Consider the following 15,995-nt stretch of genomic DNA (forward strand, 5'->3'; position numbering starts at 1 on the left):
ACTATAAAAAGGATCACACTCAAAACGCCTCCCTGAGGAACGCCATTTTCCTGGCAACTCTCTAGAGTAAGTAGTGCCCAATTTTACACGGAAGGTACGCATCCCCAGATAGCTCTTGACCAATGCTAGCATTCTTCCACGAATGCCAAAACTATACAGGTCTTGCAGGATGCCATGACGCCATGCCGTGTCGTACGCCTTTTCCAAGTCGAAGAAAACAGACAGGCAGTGCTGCTTATTTACAAAAGCCTCACGAATAGTAGTCTCCAGACGAACTAAATGATCCATTGTAGGCCGTGACGAACGAAACCCACACTGGTATTTGTCAAGGATATTTTCTTTTTCCAAAAAATACATGAGTCGCTTGTTAAGCATTGTCTCCAGAGTCTTACTAAGACAGCTTGTTAGCGCTATTGGGCGATAACTGGTCGCGCATGATGCATCTTTTCCAGGCTTTAGCAAAGGGATAACAGTGGCCACTCTCCATGAGGATGGAAATGTGCTCTCGTGCCAAATGCCATTAAACAAATACAGGACTATGTCAAGTGTAGAGGGGTGGAGATGTGTAAGCATGTAATAATCAATTCCATCTGGTCCGGCAGCCGTAGGTTTAACTTCATGCAGCACCCGTTCTAGCTCACTCAGCGTAAGGTGCCAGTTGTAAGCTTCTCGAGCACCACCGGATGTTCGAACAGACTGCCGCTCTGCCTGAGTCTTGTGTTTCAGAAAAGCAGCTGAAGAGTGCTCGGAACTAGAAACACGTTGAAAGTAGGGAGCCTTCTTGTGCGCTTTGCTAGGGTGATGCCACCCTTTGTAATACCACTCGCCGACAAACCAGCAGCCATTTTCTTCCTCGGCGATAATCCGTGGGGCTTATAACCCTCCCGGAAACAAGCACGTTATCTCAGAAGTTTGGAGCAGCGTTGTGGAACCCACGGAGGGAGGATTAGCATTTTCCCCCTCGGATGGGATTACCGATGGACACAAAGGCCACTTTCCGGCGCACGGGGAAACAATGAGAGAAACAAAATGGCGGTGGAGGAGGGTGTGGGAAAGGGAAACAGGCAGATGGCATCACTCTATGCGAAGCGCACATGAAGGCACTCTAGTTGAAAGTGTTCCCCAAGGAGATCTGCCTGCTGTTCAAGGCTCTCGGGGCAAAGTCCATTTGCAGAAAGAAGCGGTACTGAAAAAGCACGGTAGTTCCCATTGACTTTATGAATTTTGTCCCACACTTCTTTGCTAGTGGCAGTGCTGTTGATTGAGGATGCATATGCTTGGAAACTTTTACGTTTAGACTGGCGGCGTATGTATCTCGCATGAGCCTTCGTTTGTTTAATTTTGATTAGGTTAGTTTGCGTTGGGTAACGTCTGAAAATCCCCCAGGCTCTGTTTTGCTTTCTTTTCGATTTTTCACACTCGGCATTCCACCATGGTTTAGGACGACCGGGTAGGTGAGACGAAGTCATGGGGATAGCTATCATTGCAGCATGAAGAATATGACTACTAAGCAGACTGGTGATTTGATTGACAGACAGATTGTCCAATGATGTGCAAGCGAGCTGAGTGGCCTCACTAAAAGTACCCAAGTTTGCCTCTTCGAACTTCCAACGGGGTGTTCGTGTGAATAGTGTAGCGGGTGGATTGATGCGGTTTAAAATTATGGGAAAATGGTCGCTTCCATATGGGTTGGGATCAACAGCCCATGAAAAAAGAGGGAATAATGTTGGGTCACTTAGTGACAGATCAATGGATGTGAACGAACGAGTTGGAGCGCTGAAATATGTAGGCTCTAGTTTGTTTAACAGGCATAAAGCAGTAGAAGAAAGAAAACACTCAATCATCGAGCCACGTGTGTCACGTCGTCCACTGCCCCACATAGGGTTATGAGCATTGAAATCTCCTAGGATTAGAGCTGGTTGGGGGAGTTCGTCATAAAGAGATTCTAGCTCTCTGCGAGATAAGGTGTAGCTTGGAGGAATATACACAGAACAAACAGTTATCAGTCGATCAGATAAGATGCGAACTGCCACAGCCTCTAATGTGGCATTACCCAAGCAGCACAATTCACCGGCTCAAGCTTGAGCCTGCTTGGGCAGCCGGGGAAAGTTTCCCTGGCCCAAGCACCGTTTTGCTCCAAGGGGCAAGCTAGCCCCAGCCTGGCTAGCCGGCCCGGCAGTTCAGTGGGGGTTCCTTGTACAGCCAAGCTTGGCTAAACGGTGTAAAACAAGCCTGGGCCAGGCTGGCAGTTCAGTGGTCAGCCAAGCTTGGCAAAACGGTCTAAATGCATCCTGGGCCACACTGGCAGTTCAGTGGTCAGTCAAGCTTGGCAAAACGGTGTAAATGCAGTGTGGGCCAGGGTGGGAGTTCTCTGGTCATTCAATCTTGGCTATACGGGGAATTTACAGACTTCTCCCAAGGAAGTCTATGTTGTCATTCAAAGGATGTTTTTGTGGCATAAGATATAGTCAGACATCTCCAATTTTTGGGGCTGTGTGCAGAAAAAAACTGGTTGCTACCTTGTTCCGGATTTAGTGACCCACGATTAATGGAGCTGCTCCAGTAATTTTCTCAGAATACTTAAACAATAAAATGAAAGTTGAAAACATGTGCGAGCTGCTGTATTTATTGTGCAGTTGGCATGCAAATGAAGCTGCAAAATCAAGTCAAGTTTGATACAGTGGTTTTTTATTTCATGTTCAGTACATGGTGCTAGCTTATGCCCCGAGTCCCACTACAGCGACAAACAGAAACAAATGACGACAAGTCTCAAACCTGAGTCTTTCGCGATTTGAGAGGCTTTGTGGAATAAAGGAGGCTATGCTTAAAAACAAGCATCATGCACGCGAGGGTATCTTTGACAGGCTTAGAATCACTCATGCTTATTTCACGAGCACCGAACGAATAAACGCCTGCCAAAGGTACCATCACGGGCATGCTGAATGGGTTGGAGGCTTGTCGCTCTCGTGTCCCACTAGAGTGACAAAGGCTGGTTGCTGGTCGAGTATCTGCTGCCTGGCAACTGGGCTTCACAGCTAGTAGGTGGCTCTGCCGATTCGAGTACTTAAGACAGCAGTTGTCCATGGTTCACCCCATGGCCACTTCATGGCTGTGACGTAGAGCTGGATAGCAGCACCTGGAGAAGGAATAAGATAACCAGTGATGCATGTTTAGTAAATATGTTTTACATGAACCATGCTCCTAATTAAATTATAACACAGCAGAAAGGCCACCCAAAAGGTCTTGGTGGTATGTTCAGTCTCCTTCAATATAAAAGACCTACTAAAAGCGCGTGGCCGTGATGGCCGTGGGCGCTATATGTGCGCTCCACGAGATTCTGTTCTGCCTCGAGGAAAGGACGCTCACTCGGGGCTGAACTGGTCCTGAACTTGTTAACCGTTTTTGGTTTAGGTTTAGACTAAAAGTTTGCTTTATCGGCATTGCGCCCAGAGATGTGATCATGGAGGCTCGAAGTAAGCATGCTCATTATTGTTTTCGTTATCAGTTGTTTCTGGTGTAAAATTTGAAAACAGGCACAAATATTAACGTTACACCTGAGTCTCATATTTGAAAAATAAAATGTCTTGAAGAGCGGAATCATTAATCAGAAGGATGGCATGGACCATGCTATTTAAAAGTGAAAATAATTGCCTTGACTCGGGCCAGTTTCTCTCGGACAGCCATTTCAGAATTAGTTGCTGTGACATAATGTGAATTAACTGCTCTCCACCGTCAACCCGAAAACTGATAAGTGTGCATTGCGCTTTAGCTGAGCACTACGTGAGTTCCCCCTTGGGTAGATTGGGATCTCCCAGAGCACACACAGTGCCCCCACCAGTCACTGCCTCGGCCAGGCGCTCCCACTGGGTCTTTCATACTGCAGGAGAATACAGAACGCAGGAACTACAGAATTTGACAGTGACAAGCATGATTTCCCTCCATTTGTAGAATACTACTGTCAGTAAATGCAAAATAAAAGCCAGTTAAAGCACCTCAATGTGAACACCACATATAACATACAGTACTGTGGAAGGTTGCTCAGATCGTTTGAAAGCAGACTGAATTGCCGCAAGGGAATTTTCTTGTTTCTCTTGATAGTAAAACCAAGCCATAAGTACAACTTCACTGTAAAGACAATGTTTTCTATCTGCTTTTCTTTAAATGCATAGAAGTACTTTTTGGTATTTATGTTACCTACCTCTAAAAAGACGAAGGACCAGTAAAAGGAAACACACAGACACAGTTACGTACAAAACAAGCGTGTTGGTAAGAGTAACTACACATGAGGAAGATACATAAAAAGGGGGGGGGACGGACGGACGGACAACTTTGTTGTCCGTCCCCCCCTTCTATGCATCTTCCTCATGTTTAATCACAAACACAGCACTGTGTCTTTCCTTTTACTGGTCCATCTTTTTTGCACTGTTTTAACCCATTCAATATGGCCATCAACCAACTTGCCCAACTTTACACCTTGCTACCTCTAAAATAGCAATATAAAGTGGTCTCAACTTCCACTGACAGCCCTGAAGCTATAAACCCACAAAAAACCAAATTCCCTAGTAATTAAAACAACACAAAAGAAAATCAGATCAGAAAAACATTCAGTCTGATTTGATTATATTGAATCAATAAATACAATGAATGTGAGCAAGAATTCTTGTGAAAATGTATTATAAACTTACAATGTAAAATGGGATGAAAGTCCTACTAAAGCAACCAAGAGGAACAACCGACCCCAACACGACTTAAATACATTCAGCATGCACACGAAGATACCTTTGGCAGGCTTCCCATTTTTCGAGGCTCATGAAGTAAGCACAAGTTATTGCAAGAATGCCAAAAGATATCTTTGTATGCATGCTGCATGGTCTTGGGGCTTAAGATGGCAAGTTGGCTATTCATCACTGAATAATACGCCAAAAAAACACAGACACAACAAAGGAAGATCTGGACAGGACACGGCATAACCTTCAACTGAATGGTTCATATAAAAAAAACAGAAATACATATAGACCCTTTCAGGCAACATTTCATGGGTGCGCCGCTGCCACCTTGACGTCACGTGATCCTGCCGCCATAGCCGACCTTCAGTTTCTCGCAGTTGCTCCGCGTTGTGTGCGGCACCGGCCACCACCGGAGCTTTGTTCTCGAGTTCTTTTACGTTCTGCATTGAAATTGTGTGTTTGCTTTAGGTCCTTTTGATATTTCGGGCTTTCATTTAATCATTTGATATCTACATTTGAACATTGCTCTTGTATTCTCTTATTTATAGAATGGAATCGGACAGCGAATGGACCGACGATAAAAGATTATGGCCTAGGCTTCAGAAACCATTAAGTTCATCACATTTTGTTTTTATCGCTAATAAGGGCAGTCAACACCATTGCGACACATAAAAATTTCCACTGACGCTGTAAGGCTATCGCAGTCGTGCTTCTTGCTGCATGTGCGAACTTTAGACATTGTTTCCGTAAGTAAAAGCCGAACTGCATGTAAGTGCTCAAGCGAGCGGCGAGACGAGCAACGGCGACAACGATGAGTCAGCGACGAAGATTTCTTACTGTCGCCCGTTGCATCGCTCGGTTTTTGGATTTCTAGAAAACGTCGCTCATCGTCTTGGTCGCTTGCGTGCGGTTTGCCTCGTCGCGCGACTGATTGAGCGAAAGCGAAGCGAGTCGCTTGGCTCCTTCCTCTCTAAACCACTTGCATGCGGTTTTCTAGAAATCCAAAAGCCGAGCGCCGCGACGGGTGGCAGTGTGAAACTTTCGTTGCTGACTCGTCGTTGTCGCTCGTCTCGTCGCTCGCTAAAGCGCTTAGATGCGGTTCGGCTTTTATCTATGGAAACAATGTCTAAAAGCGCGCACATGCACCGAGAAGCATGACTGCGATAGCCTCACTGCCAAAAATTTGGGGGATTTGCGTGCCAAACCAACGACGGGCATCTGGAGATAGCCTCACTGCGTCAGTTGCAATTTTCATATGTCGCAATGGTGTTGACTGCCCTTTATTAGCGACAAAAACAAAAGAATGTGATGAACTTACATGTTCTCTGAAGCCTAGGCCATGATCTTGTATCTTGATCCATTCGCTGTCAGATTCCATTCTATAAATAAGAAAATACAACATCTATAATGAAACATAGGTATCAAATGATTAAATGGAAGCCTGAAATATCAAAGACCTAAAGAAAACACTCGGCTTCAACGCGGGACGTAAAAGAACACAAAAACAAAGCTCCGGTGGTGACCGGTGCAGCACACAATGCAAAGCAACGGGGACAAAATGAAGGTCAGCTATGGCAGCCCGTTAAGCACGCCGACTGGTGGCAGCTCGAGTAACTGACTCCCTAAAAGCATCTATACAGATAAAAAACTGACACCTGCTGGCAGAACACTGTAAGGTCAAAATGCACTTCCTCAGAAACCAGTGCCACTAGTCCCACAGAGAGTGAAATTCTGTCAGACAATGACACTAAGGGTGCACCTCAGACAAGAGTTGTTACCCTGGTATTTTATCCAGAAGGTCACCTAGCAATTCACTGTGTCCATTGTGAGTGCAAGTCCAACTTAGAAAAAGACTAGTGTCATGGGCTGCTACAAGACAAAAACAAACAGGAAAATTCACAATGCCTTCTTGATGAAATCCTAGAATAACAACTCATGTGAGCACACCCTCATTACTAACACATGACAAAGAATTCCACGGTCTGCAGAGCCAATGACGCTCGTTTCTGGGGGAGTGTGTTCAGACGTCGCATCAGCCCACTTCACATGGCGCAATTTCGCTTGCAAATTTACACCTGTGACATCAGGCACTGCAGCTTCCCCCATGCCTATATTTCGCTGAGTGAGTGACGTCACAACAGCAAACTCACAAGTAAAATCACACCGTGCAAATCAGGTTTACAGTGTTCTGACAGCATGTGTCACTTCCTATCAGTAGATATATTTTTTTTACCAAAGTAAACTATTCAGTTAAAAGTTAAGACGTGTCCTGCCCAGATCTTCCTTCATTTCGTCTGCGTTTTTTGGCGTATTATCCAGTCTTGAGGCATATGAGTGTCAGGTGTTTTTCTTTGTCGCTCTAGTAGGACTCGGGCAGGGTGGGTAAACAGTCATGTCTCAATAATATGGATACTCTGCTATATAAAAACCGTTTTCGGGGACCAACCGGGTAAATACCTGCATTTTGTCCTGTTATTATGCACAGCTCACATTATGGACGCCTCTGGTTAGGAACGGAGGTGTCCATTTGCATGAGACATCACTGTCAAATTCCCTAGTGTTGAAATTAATGACTGCATGCTCTGAAGCCACGTAGCAGGCTTCTCCACTGAACACTAATGCGTAGTGGTGGCATGGCAGATGTTTGTGGCTGCAGAACACACCGCAGGCAAATGATATCCAATGTGGACAATCATGGATATTTGACATTAGAATCAACCAACAAATAGGCCTACATGTTGCTGTCACAGAATTGAAAGATTTTTTTTCATCGTCAGCTTCCGTTTAGTGTAAGATGCACGAGTGCCGAAAACACGAGCTCGGAAGAGAAGAAAAAGAAAAAAAGAAGGAAGGCGGAAGCTGCGTAGAGCTAGGCTTCAGTGGTTGGAACAACAAGCAAGGCTTCAGTGGTGTGGGAGGTCGAACCCCGAACAAGGCTTTGTCAAGATGGTTGGTGGGCCCTGAGCAAGCTTCGACAACGTGCATGTGCTTGTGAGCGAGCGCTGTTCGGCACTATAACCACCCAAGCCACCACAAGTTCTCGACTCCGACTGGTGCCGCAAGGGACTGGGACCACCACCGACATCTTGCGACCATGATTCGACTCTCCTCATACGAAATGTATGGAGTCTTTGATTTGGCTTCTGTTCCCTCTTTGTTACGCTTTCGAAGCTTTTGTGATTTTCTTGCCGCTGCTACGAAGAGCAAAAGGCTTCCAAGATATGTTCTTTTCCTTTATTTTCATTTTTTTACGTCCGTTTGTGCGTCCTGTGCACCTTTTCTTTAATTTTAAATTTCATTACTAATAAATAGTGTTTCGAAATGCAAGGTACAAGTCACTCTCAATTCCTACCGCCTCTAAGGAATCCATCACCTAGGTGTGGCCCTAGCACCTGGACAGCGGTCCAATTCAGATTACAAGTTGGTTTGTTTATGGCATCTTTTCCAACCGAACCTGTGACAAACTGGCATCCACTACAGCACTTGAACCTGACACAAGTTAGTCACAGGTTCGATTGGAAAAGATCCCATAAAAACAAACTTGTAATTTGAATTGGACCGCTGTCCAGGTGCTAGGGCCAAACCTAGGCGATGGACTTCCTGAGAGGCGGTAGGAACTGAGAGTGAGTCGAGCCTGGCGTTACGGAACACTATTTAATAGTAATGAAATTCAAAAGTAAAGAAAAGGTGCACAGCACGTGCACACAGTCGTAAAAAAAAAGAAATAAATAAAGGAACAGAACATATCTTGCAAGCGTTCCACTCTTCATAACCGCAGAAGGAAAAACACAAAAGCTTTGAAAGCATAACAAAAGGAACAGAAGCCAAATCAAAGGTGCCATACATTTGGAGGAGGAGGAGAGTCCAATCATGGTCCCAAGATGTCGGTGGTGGCTTGGGTGCTTGCAGCGCCACACAGTGCTCACTCACAAGCACAGGCACATTGTCTAAGACTTGCTCGGGGCCCACAAACAGTCTTGACGAAGCCTTGCTCGAGGTTCGACCACCCAAACCCACGAAGCCCTTGCTTCGCGTTCCACCACAACCACACCGTGCGCGGGTTCCACCTTCTTTCTTCTTGATCCCTTCCTCTGAGCTTGTGCTTTCGGCACTCGCACATTTTGCTCAAAACGGAAACCAGTAAAAAGAGTACAAAAACCACTGAATTCTGTGAGAGTTGTTATGACTGTGAATATCTAGAGGGCAAAGTTGACATTTGCAACAAAACTTGAAATAATAAGGCATGTGGAGAGGGAGACAAAGGTTTGTGTCACTGGAGCCCACAAGATCTTTGTAAACTACTCAAGAAACGGTGTGACATAAAAGCGCGACAAAAGACATTCTGATGCACGGCATATTAAGACATCGAGAAACCACTACAGAGGTGGTTTAGAGATGTCGGGGCAAGCAACATTCCTATATTGGGACAAATCTTCTAAAGGAATGTGAAAAACTCCTTTTACTCTTGAAGTGAAGAATCTTCTAAAAGAATGTGTATGTGATGGGACTATTGTGCTGGCAGTGCCAGCGTCGAAAGAGAAAGTCAATGGCTCAACAATCAATTGAAGCCAAGTATGAAACCAGAAATAGTTAAATGCCTTGCCTAGGAAATTGGCCTGCAGTGGCAAAAGCATCCCTGGCAAGCGATTCACAGTTCGCATGGAAGCTAACAGAACAAGGCCCAGATACCAGAGCTTTTGAAAACCAACACGGATGGCACCACAAAAATGTATCCTTAGTGATGGGAAAGTTTAGAATGCCAAATAGTATGAGCTGTTGTAGTAAAACCATCATATACGTATGAAACATGAAATCATGGATGACTCGGGATCTCTTTGGTGGCTCGTGGACTGGGAAGCCGAGTTTGTGGATAAGCGTCCCAGCGTGTGCTTACTTGGTGACATGTGCCACTTAACACTATCCAGTTCTATTCTAGCAGCCAAACACGACATCCAAGCTGCATCCGTTAGACCAAGGCATAATTCAAAGGTAGTCTAGATTGTGTTTACCATTTATAAATGTCCAGGCACGTCTGCAATTTAGCACATCCAGAGGCTTTCAGAGACAGTCACAAGAGCCAGCAGCTTGCTTGGGCAGCTCACTGTCAGCCACTCTGTTCTTCCATGCACCGTGCCACCTCCATGAGCTCCCAGTGAAAAACAAAAGAAACAGAATCGGAAATTATACTTGCAATAAGAACATCTCAGCAGCAGAGGCTACGTTATGGTGCCTGGAATGCGCCTCCAACTGGTTTGTTTCATGCTGTTGGATGTTGCAATCCTGGCAGTTGGTCGTACAACTTCTGGCAAAAAAAATATGAGCTAATGCAGCCGTCATTGTCCTCGCAACATTCAAAATCCTGGCTGACAAAGCTTCCATGGACTGTCAAGCTGAGGGATACCCTCTCTCCCCCCCCTCCCTTTTCCAGCAGAAACTACCTCAACTGCCATGATGTTCACAGCCCGGAAAAGATCCCCTAGAAGTTTATTCAGGAGCAACTAGAGTAGCTATAGAGACAAGCTCTCGCACTATGAAGCCATTCCACAAATCTGCCATAAGCAGCAGCAGTTCATTGAGAGTATAGAAGTTTTCCTTGTAAATACATCTCGAGATGAAGTTGCATCTCTGGATTCTACCAAGACTCTAGTTTCCAGCAAAGATTTACGTTGGCAGGCCGGCCGAGTTGCTGAGTAGGAGGAAGGTGCATGTGCCACACCACACAAATCTTTTGCTTACATTCAGAGAAAGGAAGGCTGAACTTCCCTGATCGATACTGATTAGGCTGAAAATCTTGAGACTTTTCCAATTGCCGAATTCCTCAACAATACCAATTTTTCAGCTCATAGACACCCTGCACAGGGTTGAGTTAGGTACTAATGATCATTAACAACTGCGTGAATTACTGTACACATATGCTGTAACTATACTAAAGCCCAACTTATTCTAGTAACACACAACACTATAAAACTACCAAAAAACACAGAGCATGCACCCGTGGCAGAGTAAGCGCTCTAACCCCTACTTTTGAAACATATCACCTCATCTAAGGACATATTAAAGCCTATTCCTCTATTTTAAGCAAGTTAAAAAAATATATGAAAGAGACATCAAGCGCCCTGTCCCCATGGGCGTTTATCTCCACGACTGGCAGACAGAATGGGGATAGAACGAGTAGAACAGCAAAGCAGGAGAGGAATAGGAGGGGTGCAGTCGAAAAGAGCTAGAAAGTGATATACTTCGGGACAACATTCTGTGGCAATGGAGCTAAAGCTAGAGAGCCAAAGGACACCATTTCACTGCATAGCTGAATATAGTTCAACTATAATAATTTGCTGGGTGGAACGTAACCAATTAAAATATATGTAAAATTGTTCTGTTTAGCTTTGACTTCAGAATGTTAGCATAACATTAGCCAGGATGTGCCAAACCTTGAGCATTTCCTATTTAGCTATTTTGTGTTTTCTTGGTTTAAATTCACCCTTGGTTTTCTAGCTCCCTGCAAAATTAGAATGGCATCTTTGGGCATCATCAGTGTGGTGTATTGTAGGTACACTCTGTGAGCTCGCCTCTTTGTTTGACATGTAAGATTTTTACGAAGTTTGGCAACCAAGAAATCTTAAAACAAACCAAGCAAGTGGTGTGCAACGTGTATGACAAATGGGACAGTGGGAACCGGGACTCCTAGTTATTTCCGTATGCCGGTTGGCAAGCAAGCTCACTGGTGTGTGTGAGCAGGGGTGGGGACCGAGCTCAGGACCCCTGGGTTCTGCAGCGCAATCCTCGCTACACATATTCTGAGCTGTGGTGTGCCAGCGACCCCCTAGGGCCAGCCATAACTGAATGCGATCCAAATGGAATGCGACTGCGTCGTGGAGTGTGCATGCTTCTATTTCTGTATATTCCTCCCGCACAATAGTTTTTCAGCACCAGAAGAGTTTACAGATAACTGACCTCAAAACGCGGCAGCACTCATGAAACTTGTTCATGTGGCAATTTGGGTCAGGTGGTTCATGATCATTGACTAGCGCCAAAAAAATAGACAGGGTCAAGAAGTTGCCACTGGCACACTCGCAACTAACATTATTGAAAAAAAAAATCAATCTGTTACATTGCTGTGAAAAATGTCAATCATGATTACAACCAATGTAGACCTCTATCAAGAAATTCATATTCTTTTGCTGATAAGGTTATGAATGTGTCACTTGTACAATTCGTGCCTTCGGCTATAATCTCAAACACCTCGTGTAGCTTTCTAGACATTTTATCTGAGTATCTGGCCAAAAATTTGGTGTCATTAAATGATGGGAAACAAGGACAGCAGCTGATGTGTGTGGTCGCTGCAGCAGCGGCCCTTGGAAAAGACAAATGCAAAACTAAACACTGCAAAAAATTCACAGAATGCACGACCAAAGTTGTGTACGAAATCCCAATGTCATATGGTTCTGTGTACACAGGTCAGACAGGCCTATGTATTAATGATCGCGCCCACGAACACGAGGTGGCCACACAAGCGACTTCCATCACGAAATCTGGCCACACACTGCAGACGCTGCTTTTGCTCCCAGTCGTTTAAGGACACCAAATTTTTGGCCAGATACCCCGATAAAGAATCTAGAGAGCTACACCAGGCGTTTAAGATTAAAGCCAAATGCACCAGGTGTACAAGTGACAGATCCATAACCTTATCGGCAAAAGAATGAATTTGATAGAGGGTTGCACCAGTTGTAGTCATGACTGACGTTTTTCACAGCTATATAAGAAATTTTGTTTTTAATAAATGTTAGTTGCCGGTACGCCAGTGTTCACGTCAAATTTTTGTCTAGGTATTTTTCCGGCGCTTATCTACTATCATGAAGTTCGCAGCTTTTCCTGATTCGACACTGCCTATCTTCGTCAGCTGAGAGACAAATTCTAGTAGATTGACCCCGGTGAAATCTACCCTGCAAGTCTGTCCGAGTGTTTCAGTCAAAGTGTTGGCTTACGTTTAAAAACGGGTTAGCCTTCAGAAATAGATCTGAATATGCCTGCATGCTCGGCGACCGCGGTTCAGGTCCCTCAACCGCAATCCTCGTACAAAAACATGCACTGAAGGAACTGCGTGGTTGACACGCCAAACTCTAACTAAAACCAAAACCAAAAAAAAAAAAAAAAAAAAACTATTTGGTGCACTAACACAGAGCCATTAGCACTGCCTGCCTCCCCCCTCCCTAGCTTTCTCTTCATTGCCAAAGAAAGTTGTGCCCAAAAAAAGATGGGTTGCTTTTTTGTTCTAACTCGGAAGAATAAATTTAAGGCTTTATAACAAGAACAAGCAAATGCGTAAGCAACCATTCTTTAGGGTGTTAATTTGTAATCAAAAAAAGAAAAAAAACAACAGACGGTTTGTTTTTACGTGTTTGCACAGTCAACTAGCTTTGCAAATGGCAGCTGTTTGTAATTCCGGGGTCAGACCAAGGGACCACCCGACCATGTACACCTTTGCTTTATTACCTACCCTATCCCTTAGCTCTCCATGGTCATCGCCAATTTAGAGTGGGCAATTGTTCGGTATATTACAGTTTGTAATGGTGTTATTTGTTTAGGAAAACAAAATGTCAGATAAATACCAGCAGGGCCCTGCGGAAGCGGTGCATGGGCCCCGTTTCACCTTTCACAAAGCATCCCGTCTTGAATGGCAGCAGAGAAACAGGTGGGGCTGATTCGACTGCAGGCCTTTGCTGAGTTGATGGCTACTATCCAGACTGGCAGCTGATCGGCATCCTCCAGCCACCTGCAGTTTTTTCTTGATGATACAGACTTTCTGCAACACCATGAATAAGAATCAGACTGACATTCTGGAACAAAAAAGAAACCAAAACTTGCTTCACAGATCAACAAAAGAACAAGTGCCAACATTACGCTTCTCTTGTTGTCAACAGTGCAAAGACCATGATGACAGCACCATTAAACTCAACCAAACAAGGAAAATGAGCTTCTTCATGACGTAATTGTATTAAGAACCAGGCATGCAGCCGGAGGGGGGTAGGAGCCTACCTCACCTTTGCTTTATTACCTACCCTATCCACCCCCCCCCCCCCCAAAATCGTCCATTTTGCTGGGCCCTCCTCTCCCTCATACAGCATTTTGTCTTGGGTGCCCCCCCCCCCCCCCTCCCAATACAAAGTTCTGGTGAAGTGCCTGTTAAGAACAATGTGCATGTAGAGCTTAGATACCTACTGGTACCTTAAGAAATCCCAGGAAGCTAAAAACAAATTAAACACCACTTAAAAATAGCACAGCTCGCTTGATAGGTACATGCACAGCAATCAACAAGCCTCTTGACGTGTTCTGCAGTGCAGGGATACAGATAAAAAATAAACACCCGGGATGTGATCGAAATCCTTTGGGGCAGTGCAATGCGCAAGTTTATCCTGAAGCTACTGTTTGCGCATGCGCCTAAGAGGCATTAAAGCTGGTTCACACTGTTGCAACTGACTACGACCGAGTTGAACAAAACAGGGTTTTAAGCCGCTTACGACTGCCATTACTGCTGGACGGCGTGGTCATAAGCTGTCACAAGAGGCTTAAAGACTGGTTTTGTCGGAGTCAGTCCTAGTCGGGTGCAAGTGTGGACCAGCTTTTAGACTAAAATTGTATCCAGCTTTGGGTCTTTCCACAAATGCTTTAAGAGACTCCCTTCAACTTTACCAGAGCCTCAGGTATTTATATGTCTTAGTAAGTAAGGAGACATCACATTCAAAGTTGCATCTCCTTGATTTGTATGTGTCTCTGCAGTAAATGTGAGAGCGCCTGCCAGATGTGTGTGTTTCTATTGCAACTTTTGTACCACTGAACGTTCTATACCAGACCAGAGCATTTTAATCAAATCATTCAACCTCTTTCCTCAGCCATGTAAACTACTTGTGCACCCACGAGTTCCACAAGTCACGAATGTAGCCGGGGTAAATTAAAACGCCGCTAAGGCAAGCAATAATAATCTTTATTAGCGACAGTAGTACTCTGGGTGGCTCGCAAGGCTAGACATATATACAGGGGCCCGTGCGCACGATCGACTGCTAGGCAATCAACCAGAGCAAGATTATTAAAATAACAAACAAGCAACAAGGAAGAAAACAACAAGAACGATGAGATTAACAGGGCTCTGTCAACACTTTTAAGAAACTCTAGGCCCGCGCGCCTCAAACCCAACGCCACGCACCACAGGCCGGCGTGAGGCACACGCCGTACACGAGCACAACGACGACGCCCAGCTATGAGCCTGTCCTATCTACCCGCCAAACGCCAGCGCAGCCAGCGCCACACGCCAGCGCCACTCGAACCGCGCCATCCCGCTGGACGCGGCGCGAAAACCAAGTGCGCGCAGGCCGGGAGTTTCAAAATACTGGGCACAACTCAACGCTGTCGCTAGACAGACGACACGCCAAAGTCAAAACCACCCGAGTCATCCCGAACACACCCATGGCGTTCGTTCCAACGTCCGTATTCAAGCGTTTGACAACACAGAGCAGTTCACTGATAGCAACGCGTACTTTAGAAACGATCTAATCAGCGTCTCTGCAGTGCTCCGTTGTCGCAGAGCATTCACAAGATTCTCAAGATAGCGGCGCCGCCGCCGCCGGTCAGTGCTAAGACGATTTCACTTTTTTCGAGTCAAATCGCAGAAAAAAGTGAAACATTATCCGCATTACGGTGGCAACGTGAGCTACGTTGTTCGGAAGATGATCTAGCATATCTCGGATATTCTTCTAGCATGCATTATGAATATGAAATCGGCAAAACTTACCTAAACTCGGACCGACCGACGCACTCCGAGAAACAGGCCTTTGTCTCCGCTCCGGCGCGAACAAGGATCCGGAAGCTGCTTTGTGGCTTTGGATTAGCACGAAGCCAAAGACTGAATACGACGTAATAGTTTCGGTTTCGACCCCACTCTATCACAGTTCATATTTTTGGGGCCGGTGTCACTGCTGTGGACATTACCGCAGTTATCGTGCTCTGTATGAACTTTGAAGTGAATCGAAGGCGAGCAGACATAATTTTCCAGCTTCTTCTCCTGTTATACGCTGCTTGATAACCTTTGTGTGCTGATTGAAATCTACATCAACTTACGTCCATCTCGTCCTTCAAACATACGGTGTTCATTATCTTAAAGGGGTCATGAAACGATTTTCCTACTTCTTCCTCCTTAGCTTTAATCCTCAACTCAAATACGAATTGTGAAATCACGTGGTCGTGACATTCCTTCGGCACCGGTGCGATGACTCCTAG

The 15,995-nt window shown here is 45.2% G+C and overlaps 1 long non-coding RNA gene across 2 annotated transcripts; it reads right to left on the reverse strand.

The window, feature by feature from the left end:
* Positions 1-2,666: 2,666 nt before the first annotated feature.
* Positions 2,667-15,596, reverse strand: LOC115318805. Of its 2 annotated transcripts, XR_006078118.1 has the most exons (4): positions 15,511-15,596; positions 13,334-13,527; positions 9,737-9,873; positions 2,667-3,136 (listed from the first exon to the last, which is right to left on the reverse strand). It is a non-coding gene; the product is annotated as an uncharacterized LOC115318805 (long non-coding RNA). The 2 variants fall into 2 exon arrangements; XR_005798114.2 differs by having other exon boundaries at positions 9,737-13,527.
* Between the last annotated feature and the right edge of the window lie 399 nt (positions 15,597-15,995).

This window comes from Ixodes scapularis, unplaced genomic scaffold (assembly GCF_016920785.2).
Source record: "Ixodes scapularis isolate PalLabHiFi unplaced genomic scaffold, ASM1692078v2 PGA_scaffold3__209_contigs__length_174095766, whole genome shotgun sequence".
In the NCBI taxonomy this organism is placed as follows: Eukaryota; Metazoa; Arthropoda; class Arachnida; order Ixodida; family Ixodidae; genus Ixodes; species Ixodes scapularis.